The sequence below is a fragment of the Harmonia axyridis genome, chromosome 3 (assembly GCF_914767665.1).
Source record: "Harmonia axyridis chromosome 3, icHarAxyr1.1, whole genome shotgun sequence".
NCBI lineage: Eukaryota > Metazoa > Arthropoda > Insecta > Coleoptera > Coccinellidae > Harmonia > Harmonia axyridis.
In genome coordinates, this window is record NC_059503.1 from 42,871,926 (window position 1) to 42,882,461 (window position 10,536).

Sequence of the window (10,536 nt, forward strand, 5' to 3'; positions counted from 1 at the left end):
CTCATTCGTTGGACACCCATAACGGCATCGATCGTCAGTAATAGTTCGATCCTTTATGATATGCTTGCAGTAATTTCTTGTTGAGATCACTTGATCTTGGATGGCTAAAAGAAATCCTTCCGTTTCTGGATACATCGAACCTGATGTGAGCCAATAGTTCGACGCTTCAATGTCGACATGATCCTGGTTCACCTCGTTGAAATGTCGTCCATGTAGGGGCTTTTCTTTTCGTCTTTGCAGTTTTTCTTGGATTGTCTGGTGGTTGTTTGACAATTGCTCCTTGTGCAGTTGTAAAGGTGTTGATTCCTCGGCTTCACACAGTGCTTTGTAGATCTCTGTCGTGCCTGATTTGTCTTTGAAGTATGTTCGTAGGCATTCAATTTGACCATGGGCAAGTTCCATGATGTCTAGCAGACCTCTGCCTCCTTTATTCCTCGGCAGTGTCGTCCTCTCAATGCTACTTTTCGGATGGTGCTTGTGTGCTTTCGTCATCAAGGTTCTCATTTTGCGTTGCAGGTTTTCCATATCTGTTTTGCTCCATGGAATGATACCGAAAGAGTATGTAAGAATTGAACATGCGTATGTGTTGATGGCTCTCGTCATGTTCTTGCTGTTGAGGTTTGTTTTTAAAATTTTGTTGATTCTCCTAATGAACTCAGTTGTTAAGTCTTCCTTCATTCTTTGATGGTTTATTCGTCGGTTTTGTTTCATTCCTAGGTATTTATAAAGGTCGTCCGATTTCATTGCTTCTATCTCCTGTCCATTGGAGAGAGCTATCGGTTCATCTTGGATTTTTCCACGCACTACGCTAATCGTACGACACTTGTCCAATCCGAATTTCATCCCCACGTCTTTCGAAAAATTTTCCACCAGTTTGACCATAATTTGCAAGTGGTTTTTGTTGCCTGTTAGAAGTTTTAGGTCATCCATGTACAGCAAATGATTGAGTGCAATAGTATTTCTATTTCCTTTGACATTGAAACCTTTTTCAGTAGCATTCAGTTGTTTAGAAAGGGGGTTCAGCGCCAAGCAGAACCATAAGGGACTCAATGAATCTCCTTGGAAAATTCCCCTTTTTATTGGAATCTGTTTAGTAGTTATGTTCGCCGTAGAGAGTTCGATATTCGTTCTCCAGGTGCACATTGCATACTTCAGAAAGTTTATTGTAATTGGATCGATCTTGTATATTTCTAAAATTTTTGTCAGCCACCCATGTGGAATAGAGTCGAAGGCCTTCTTATAGTCAAAATATGTCATAAAAAGATTTCTGTGTTTTTTGAAGGCTTGGTTACATATGATGGAATCTATTATCAGCAGTTCCTTCGATCCTAGTGCATTCTTGGAACATCCTTTCTGCTGTGCTGTCATTATGTTATTTGTCTCGCAATGTTTGTAGATACGAGATGCTATATATGATGTGATGATTTTATACAGGGTGTTTCCTAAACATGCGGCAAAAATTCAGGGGGTTGTTCCTTGGACTATTCTAAGAATATTTTGTCCTTTGATGATTTTTGAAAAACCTATTTGTTTCGAAGATAAAGGGGAAACAAAATTTCAGATAATAACATTTTATTATGAAAAATTACATGAAAATTCAACTCAACCTACAAAAACTGTTGGAAATGACCACCTCTAGCCAGCATACAAGCATCCAATCTTCTCCTCATTGACTGCATAGCGATTCATAATAGTCAAAGATAAAATGTTAATTGCTAATACATCACAAAACGAATTCAAATGAAAACCGTGTTTAATCTGTATTCCTTTACCATCTGCACTTATCAATTTTTAGTCAAAAAACTGGCCGTTTTTAGTAATTGGAATGTTGTTAAACAAATTTAAAAATAAATTGTACCTACTTAGTAAACACAGTGCGGTACGCATTTTTATTTTAACTATTATTAATTTTAAAAATATGAAAAATGTTGTTCGCCCTGTATCTTCGAAACAAAGAGGTTTTTCAAAAATCATCCAAGGACAAAACATGCTTAAAATAATCCAAGGAACAACCCCCTGAATTTTTGCCGCATGTTTAGGAAACACCCTGTATATTGTTGGTAGACATGTAATTGGTCTGTATTTTGATGGATCCGCTGTATTTTGCAGATTCTTCGATAAGAGGTAAGTGGTCCCTGTTGTTAAAAATTTGGGCATTTCCATTGGATTCCTTATAACACCATTTATGGTTTCAACTAGCCTGTCGTGTATACACCAAAATTTCTTCAACCAAAAGTTGTGGATTTCATCTGGGCCGGGTGATTTCCAATTGTGTGTGTTTTTCAATATTTCATGGAATTCTTCTATAGAAACTGCGTTATGCGGCATGTGTTCTATTGTCTCACAGGATTTTTCTTCACTTCTTATCCAATCAGCCAGGGAGTTGTAGGGGGTTGGTGTAGCCAGTTGATCTGTCCAAAAATTCTCAATATCTTCGACTGTTGGATAACTTCCTGATGTTGCTGACATATTATTGTTTAACATTCTATAGAATTTTCTTTCGGAGTTTTCAAAAATCATGTTATCCTGTTTTCTTCTATAGCTCTCATTGTATCTTCTGAGTCTTTCGGAGTACACACTAAGTTTTAGTTTCAGTGTGTCTAAAATTTGTTGAGCATTTTCATTGTTTGGATCATATGTTGTATGTTGCTGGTAACGATCCATTATTATATTCACCATTTTTTGTAATTTTCTAGACGGCGAACCTTTTGCAAATTGGATGAGCCTCCCAATATCTTGGCGGATGCTATGAACTTTATTTTCTAGCCTTTTTTGCCAATGTGGTTTATTTTGTTGTTTTTCTCTGGCTGGTTGCTGACTTTTAGGTTTTGGCTTCACACCTAGCACTGTTGCTATTGAAAATGCTGCACAGTATATGATGAGGTGTAATGATTCGAGATCATGGTAGTCAGAAAGATACTTTGGTATAATCTCCTTGTTGGTCATGACCAGAAGATGAGATAGTTTCTTGGATGTCCTCAATCTTGGTAGAATCGGTCGTCTCAATGGATCTGTGCCCTCAAAATCTATAACGCATCTATTCATTGTGGAAGATAATCGCTCCAGTAGTTCTCTTTGGTCTTCTTCTGGATTTTTGACGGGTGCAGCATATATATTCCGTCGTTGAGCATCACTCATTGCTATCACATCTACGTTGTTTTGTTCCTCAGTGTTCATTTGTGCATCGATGTTGTGTTGGTTTTCAGCACAATTGTAGTTTTCTTCAATTGTCGTTTCGTTGTTAGTGAGGTCTCTATTCTGTAGCCTCAGTTGGACTTCATTTTTTATGGTGTTGAGTCTCTCATCGGGTACAAGTTTATTTCTCAATATGACCCGGTATTGGTCGGCTACTCTTTGCTCAGAAACTTGGAGTCCGGGATAGTTTCTGTGGAATTCTGCAAATAATTTTTGCCGGTAGCCTATTTTATCCTCTTCCATATTAGTCACTTCATAATATATGCGCATGATCGTTTCATTTATCGAACTTGTCCATTTCATGCGTCTTCTTGGTAGACCTGCTTGGGTGAGTGCTGGTTGGGGATCCTGCGCAGCACCTTCAGCGGTCGGAGAAACTCGTGTTATTCTTCTCTTAGAATATTGAGATTGTGGAGGCGTAGCATTTTGGTCGACAGACGCCCGTCTCCTTAGCACTCTGTCACCGACGTCCCGCATACTGTCATGTCCAGCGCCGGCTCCAGACACGCCCTGACGAACCTCAGGCAGCGGCTCTATATTCCTATTCCTCAAATTCACCATCATTCATGGGTTCCTCCGTGTCGTGGGGGAGACGGCCTTCGATCGCTTTTTACGATCCGCAGAGCTCAGTGGGAGAATTTATGAGCTGCTTTCCACACGGCTTCGTCCGTTACCCTGGACAGGGACCCTTCGACAGGTTTCAGCTTCCCGGGTCAGGGAGCTCCTGGAATCTGCGGTGGGCAGGAGTCGATTCAACTCTCCTGATAGGTGAATCGCTAGGGATTCACCTACCGCTACCCGGTATTATTATTATTATTATTATTGAACATGCGGTGCAAATCCAATCAATTCTTCCATATGTATATTGAAAAAAAAAATTGATATATATTTGAATGTTTATAATTGAATATAGAAAAAAGAGAAATTGATGTCATGGCAGTTAAGCGAATCTACCATTGGTATTGGCAGTGTTCACATCAGTATAATATAGAGCAGGATATAACTATTTCAAAAACGATCCTTGTTTCGCATGTCCTGCATTGTCGAAGTTTTAAAATCCATTTTAATTTGATTGAACGATAAAGGGAGTCTACTAATTAAAACATTTAATTCCTTGTCCCTTTCGACTATATTTCCAACATATGCATTGTTCCGATAACCATCTCCTCCGTGTGTGTACAGTGCTTCATTTCAAGCTATCTCTAAATGTTATCTCTAATTCAAAAGGTGTCCACCCCATATCGTTCTATTTACAGTGGAATAAATGAGTTTAGGGAGTGTTTTATCTCAGCACTATTCGAATTCAAAACCTTATTTTGAGCACATTTGTTGAAAGTGAAAATTCATTGTTCAACCCTAATCAAGTAATAAATAAACCTGACGTACAGATCGGGGTGCATGAGGTTAGTTGGAAGCATAGTATTATTGTTATTATTATTATCGGAATTTTTCTTCCTTAAGTCAAACTTTTGTGGGCCAACTAAACTACCTTTCGTAGTGATGGGGGAGTCAATAAACATAAGTTACATTATTGGTCTGCTGAAAGTCGACATTGGATGCGAGATGTGCAGCACCAAGGTTTTTTCAATCGATGTAAGCAACCACTTCATCGAAACTTTTTAGTGGCGCTGAAAAGGAAAGAAAGGGTATTTCCTTCTTGTAAATCGTGTTGCACTCTAAGTTAGTGGTAAGGTTATTAAGAAAAAAATCATCAACATATCTCCCGAAGAACGCTTTTTTTTGTTCTATTTACAAATACAACAAAAAACAAGTACAAGCGGGCCTAGTGGCCACTACTTCTCTCAGGTGTAAACTACTTCCTAGTAGCAAGTGCACTTTCTTACGTTTAGCCGGCTACTCACTATGAGGTACTTGACAGTATATCAAGTAATTTGGCAAGTCCTGCATAGTGAGTAACCTGCTTTTGACATATGACAAGTTTAGTGTGTGCTAGTATTCTCTTCCAGTAAGGCAGCCAACTGCTAGCGACACTTAAATGTTTTGAAATAATTAGGTATCTTCGATCAGTATTCCTCCAGCGAAAGTCAGGGTTAGATAGAATAGTGCATCCGGCCTGGATGCACTGGATCCGGCCCATTCTGCGAGAGAATATGTATTTTGTTTGCAGAATAAAAGCCTTTATTATTATTATTAATATAATAGCTCAGAACGACATCACTTTTTGTGCAAGGGGGCTAAATTTTACACGTGGTCCGCAATTATAAATTTTTAAATACATATTTGTTGTTGAAAAAACATTTGATCATTTTAAAAACAATTTTGTCAATGAGATCTTTCTGGCTGTAGTTTATTTCGAATGATTTTTCATCTTGATTAGCATTCAAGAGGGCATTGGAAGTGGTGAGAATTAATAATGCTTTTGAATGAGAATATGTATACTGAATCTAATTAGGTACCAATTTCTGTAGAAATTAAGAAGTAAAATATTTATCACATATAAGTTCTACATTGTGATATTTCATATTTTATAATTTTCTAAGTAAAAACTCATCTCAAATTTCATCAAGTGAATCTATTTTCTGTGGCCAATTACTTCTTAAATCAACCTTATTAATTTTCACAGCAATTGATGTCCACTGAAAATGTTTGGAAATTTTTTTCTTAAGATATAGTTGTAATCAGTGCTCCACTGTAGAATTTGAATAAGAGTTTTTCAAGAATAATCGTCATTTTGTAATTCACGAATAGCAAAAAAAAATGTGTCTAATATAATCACTATTTTTTTATTATTGCGGAAATGATATGAATTCCTTTCGCTGATATTTATGAAATTGAATCAAGATTGTCACATTTTACCCTTACTCCATAATACTTGCAGTTCAGCAGTTTTTTTTTTCAATAATAGAGATAGAGAGAAAAATTAAGTTCGGTTGTCAATTTTTCAGTAATTCAAGGTCCACAATCAGCACAATTCATAGTTTGTTAGAATCATATTATCCTTGAATGGAGTTAACTCATTTCAAATGAAAAAAAATTACGTAGCACAAATCATCCATCAGTTAAAAGAATTATCCTAACAAGGGAGAAATAAAAGAATAATATCTAATAATAAAATCAATTATTAGATACCACAGAAAATCTAATGATGTGAATAGCTTGAAATTGTTATTTTATTTTGTAGAAGAAAATTGTAATGTCCAATCCTCACATTTGACAGAAAAAATAACAATAAATGTATTGTCATTGTTATTTTATATCTAGGTACATTTCGAATCTCATTACTGACAGTTTTATGGGCACGTGAGTATTGACAAATACTCACCGAATAATTTGAAGTTTTTCCCGTTCGGATTATGCGATGAACAAATAATTTTTATGAAACTAGAAGTTTCAGCCGTTTCAGATTTAAATACGATATTTCATTCCAATCGAATTTGTATTTTTGAAATCATCAGGAAAACCGAATTTTAACCGAGCATATTTACGAAACTCAACAGCAACATTTCGCACCATGAAAATTTCAAGTTTCTAAGTCTTTTCTTTTGAGAGTAGTCGTACAGACAAATTCGAATTTTTGGAGGGAATCTTCAGCAATGAGTTCGGAGAACGTTCTTCTGAAAGCAGTTATCCTTCCATATATCATCAGGTATAATCCATTCAGGAATTGTTGACATCCCGGGTGGCTGTGGAAAATCGAAATTCAGTTGGTACTGGCTCATTCAGTAACATTTTGAAATGCAGATTTCGAGTAGGCATTGGAAATGTCATTGACAGGAGGTTAGGTTGTTCAGTTTGTTTGTGTTATTGGTTTTGATCCAAGAAATTTCAAACTAAAAAATTGTATCAATTTCAAACACACATTGATTAGTTTATTTGAGTATTTCTCACAGTACTGTTTGAAAAAGGAAGAAGGCAAGTCATTACAGCCTGGATTATCAGTGGAAGAAAATCTGTGCAATACGATTTCACCTACAAAGAATTATTGAATGATTTGATTGTCACCAAAAGCAACCAATATATCAGTCTGAATAAAATTTGACCAAAGAGCATCTGGATTTTAATCAATCAAAGACAACATTACATAAAATTAATTGGTTACAAGTTCAAACCAGTTGATAAAAGGAAAATTCTTATTGATAAACAAAAAAATATAATGAGTTGAGTACGATTTTATGGTGAATATAGAGAATATTTGCAACAAAATGTAAAATTCATTTATTTGGAGGAAACTTGGTTATTTTGAAAATGGCAGTCTTATTCAACAGTGAACTCTAGAAAGAAAACAAATTTTTTTTCAAGTATATTCGAGGGCGAAAGAAGAAGGAGCACTATTTTAAAACCTGCATTGTTGGATTTTTACCTAGATGTTTTCTTTTGACAGTAGTGATTATATAAATCTATGAAGGGAGAATTATTTTATAATTAGGTTGCTAAATTAATACCTTTTCTGCAGATAATTGGAATAATGTGTTCACAGCTAAAATGATGAATTGATGAATGAAAATTCATGGAGCATGACTGAAGTTATATTATATCAAGTTATATGAAAAAGATCTGTGAACAAAGTCTTGGCATTGCATCTATAGTTAATTTATATTCTATTTTGAAATTAAGTATTATTATATGTGTTTTTTGTTCTTCAATGAGTAATCCAAGAACCTTATGATTTCTGATTGCTCTATAGAATTATTACTGAGTGTTTAATCGAAAAATATATTAAGAAGAGTACATTTAAAAATTTCTTCACCTCTTAGCCACTTAAAAATAATAATAGCATGCAATAAAATTTTAAAATTCACAAATTTAAAATAATTTCATGCAAAAATGCTTTCAGTGAGTGAATCATAGCTGTTATGGGTTAAATACTTCATGTAATTTAAAAGTAAATATTAAAAAAGCATTTCAATAAAAAAAGAAAACTTGAGTGTACAAATAGTATCTATATTTTTCATACAATTTTAATCAATCATTCATGTCATGAACAGTTTCGATAAATAGTGACTTTAGAAAGTAATTTGGCTGATAAATTGGTTCCAATTTTGAAAGTTACAGTACAACTGTGATGTTAAAATTCTTCAAATACTAAATGAATTCTTTGAATTTTATTTCTGTCTTATTATGATATGGCTCTTCCATTCACTAAGCTACACTATTTTAATTTATCACCCAGTTTTTTATGTTTTCTTCACCAGTTTAGAAACCACAGTTAAAACGATCCATAAGAGTTATATGATTACAATTTTGCAAGCAGGTTGGTATCCAGTGCCCATCAAGAATGCAAAAATTATTGAAGTGCCTTTGCTGAAGAGGAATATGCATATTTAAATTATATTAAATGGGATCTTCCAGTGACGATTATTTAAGGAATTGATATCTCTTCATTGGATAATTGGATTTCCTTGAAATGTGATAGCATTCCACTATATTTTTACATTATATAACCTGAATTCCATTTTATGAAATCATGACTGTATGCGCCCCTTCGTAATTTAGAAAATTTGGGATCTTTGGAATACAAAAATTATGAAAATAATATAAACTGATGGATATGATGGATCACAGCAATTTTTAGTGATATTTTTGTAACCAGAAATAAAGCCGCGAGTAGACGTTCAAGGCCTACTTCGATGTTAATAATTCCTGAATGGACTATACCTATATTGTAAACATAATATGTATGTATTGGTATTATAAGATCTAAATCAAACTTCAATTTTGTATCTAGTTCCTGCTCTTGGAATTGGATAATGGAAAATAGAAATGGATAATGGCTACCGAAGACGAATATATATTGGTGAGTAAAGTCTGAGAATTATCGGAATTACTTAGGCACATCAGTCATTTGTCAGTTTTTTATCGGGACTTCGATCTGTGATGGAAACATGATGGAGGTAAAGTGGGCTGGTCGCCGACGAGTGTGATCGGAGGAGAGGAGAACTAGGTGGCACGAATATACTAATGACCTGTGTTATTCGATAGATTTCTGTTGAGGTGATTTCAGTATTCCAAACAATCGGTCATTGTGTTGGAAATGTGAATAATATTTTATATAAATATTTTCTGCATGTTTTTCTTCGTCAGTGTCAGACTTTCGGCACAATAAGCAAGAACGGAAAGGACACACATTAATTGTGTCTTCTTCAACCAGATTTGAAGATATAATTCAATTTACCATATTCTGTCCATAGTAAGCATTTATGCAATTCGATTTTTCGAAACGAAGAAAAATATAGAAATATGTTTGACTATTCTGAATTTGTTCACCGAGATAATCTGAACTAAAAAATCGCCCAACCACATCAACCGCTCTGTTAAATATCTATCGTTTAATGAAATAATTTTTTTGTTTACGCGAATACATTTTTTTATGGCGACTCACGGCGTGAGTACCAACCAGAAATGTGGATGCTTTCGCCGGCTCGCGTTCGCGTTTAGTGAAGTACTTAAGTGGAGTTTTCCGATCCGAGTCGGTATTGTAATCCGTTCAAAAGATTTTACGCATGATATTTGAATTTCTTGTACGAGTATTGAGAGGTTCATTTTGCCGCGAAATTTAGGGTCCACACAGAGTGAACTCGTCACGCGATTCGTGGGCGGGTGTAGAGCCGAAAGTAGAATGACATTTCTAACTCGGTATAAGGCTTTCTCGAAAGGCTTAATGGAAATGAAACTACGGGTATGATGCTGACAGTTTATTTTCTCGAGGCCAATATCTGGCTATTGAAGATAAGAAGATAATGAATTTCTTCTGTGATAAAAAAATTATTGACAGTGGATGCTTCTGATTATAAAAAGTTAAATTCATGATGAAAATTGCCCATTTAATATATATGCTTTGGTGGTACAAGCCTACTAATCATTGAACATTGAACTGAGAAGCAGGAAAAGATTTTTATTTTTTCAAGTGAAATTTGTATCAGAATATATACATATGATACATTTTTCAAATCAGTACAATTATCGATTGAGAAAAGTATTATCGACAATAAGAATTTCATATCAAATTTCAATCGACCATCATTACTCAGCATTTAAAGTTCACTGCTGAACATACGCGTCCTTTGAATAGCACTCTATTTGTTGTCTCTTGCATTCATAACAAAATATGTATTTCACCTACTTATGAGAAAATGCTTGTAGAAAAAACAACCGATTTTGAAAACGAGTTCAAATATGAGAACTATTCTGTTATATCGATGAAAACAGTTTTCTAAATTTCGATTATATCACAAAATCTAAAAGTGATAAGCCGATAAGGGAGCAATATAGATGCATGAAACAACGAGAGCTTAAAAGCTTCTGAGGCCTATCCAGTTCTTTTCTTGAATGGTAATCCTGAAACAAAGCCGATTGTTCACGATATCTCTGATGGATTGTGGA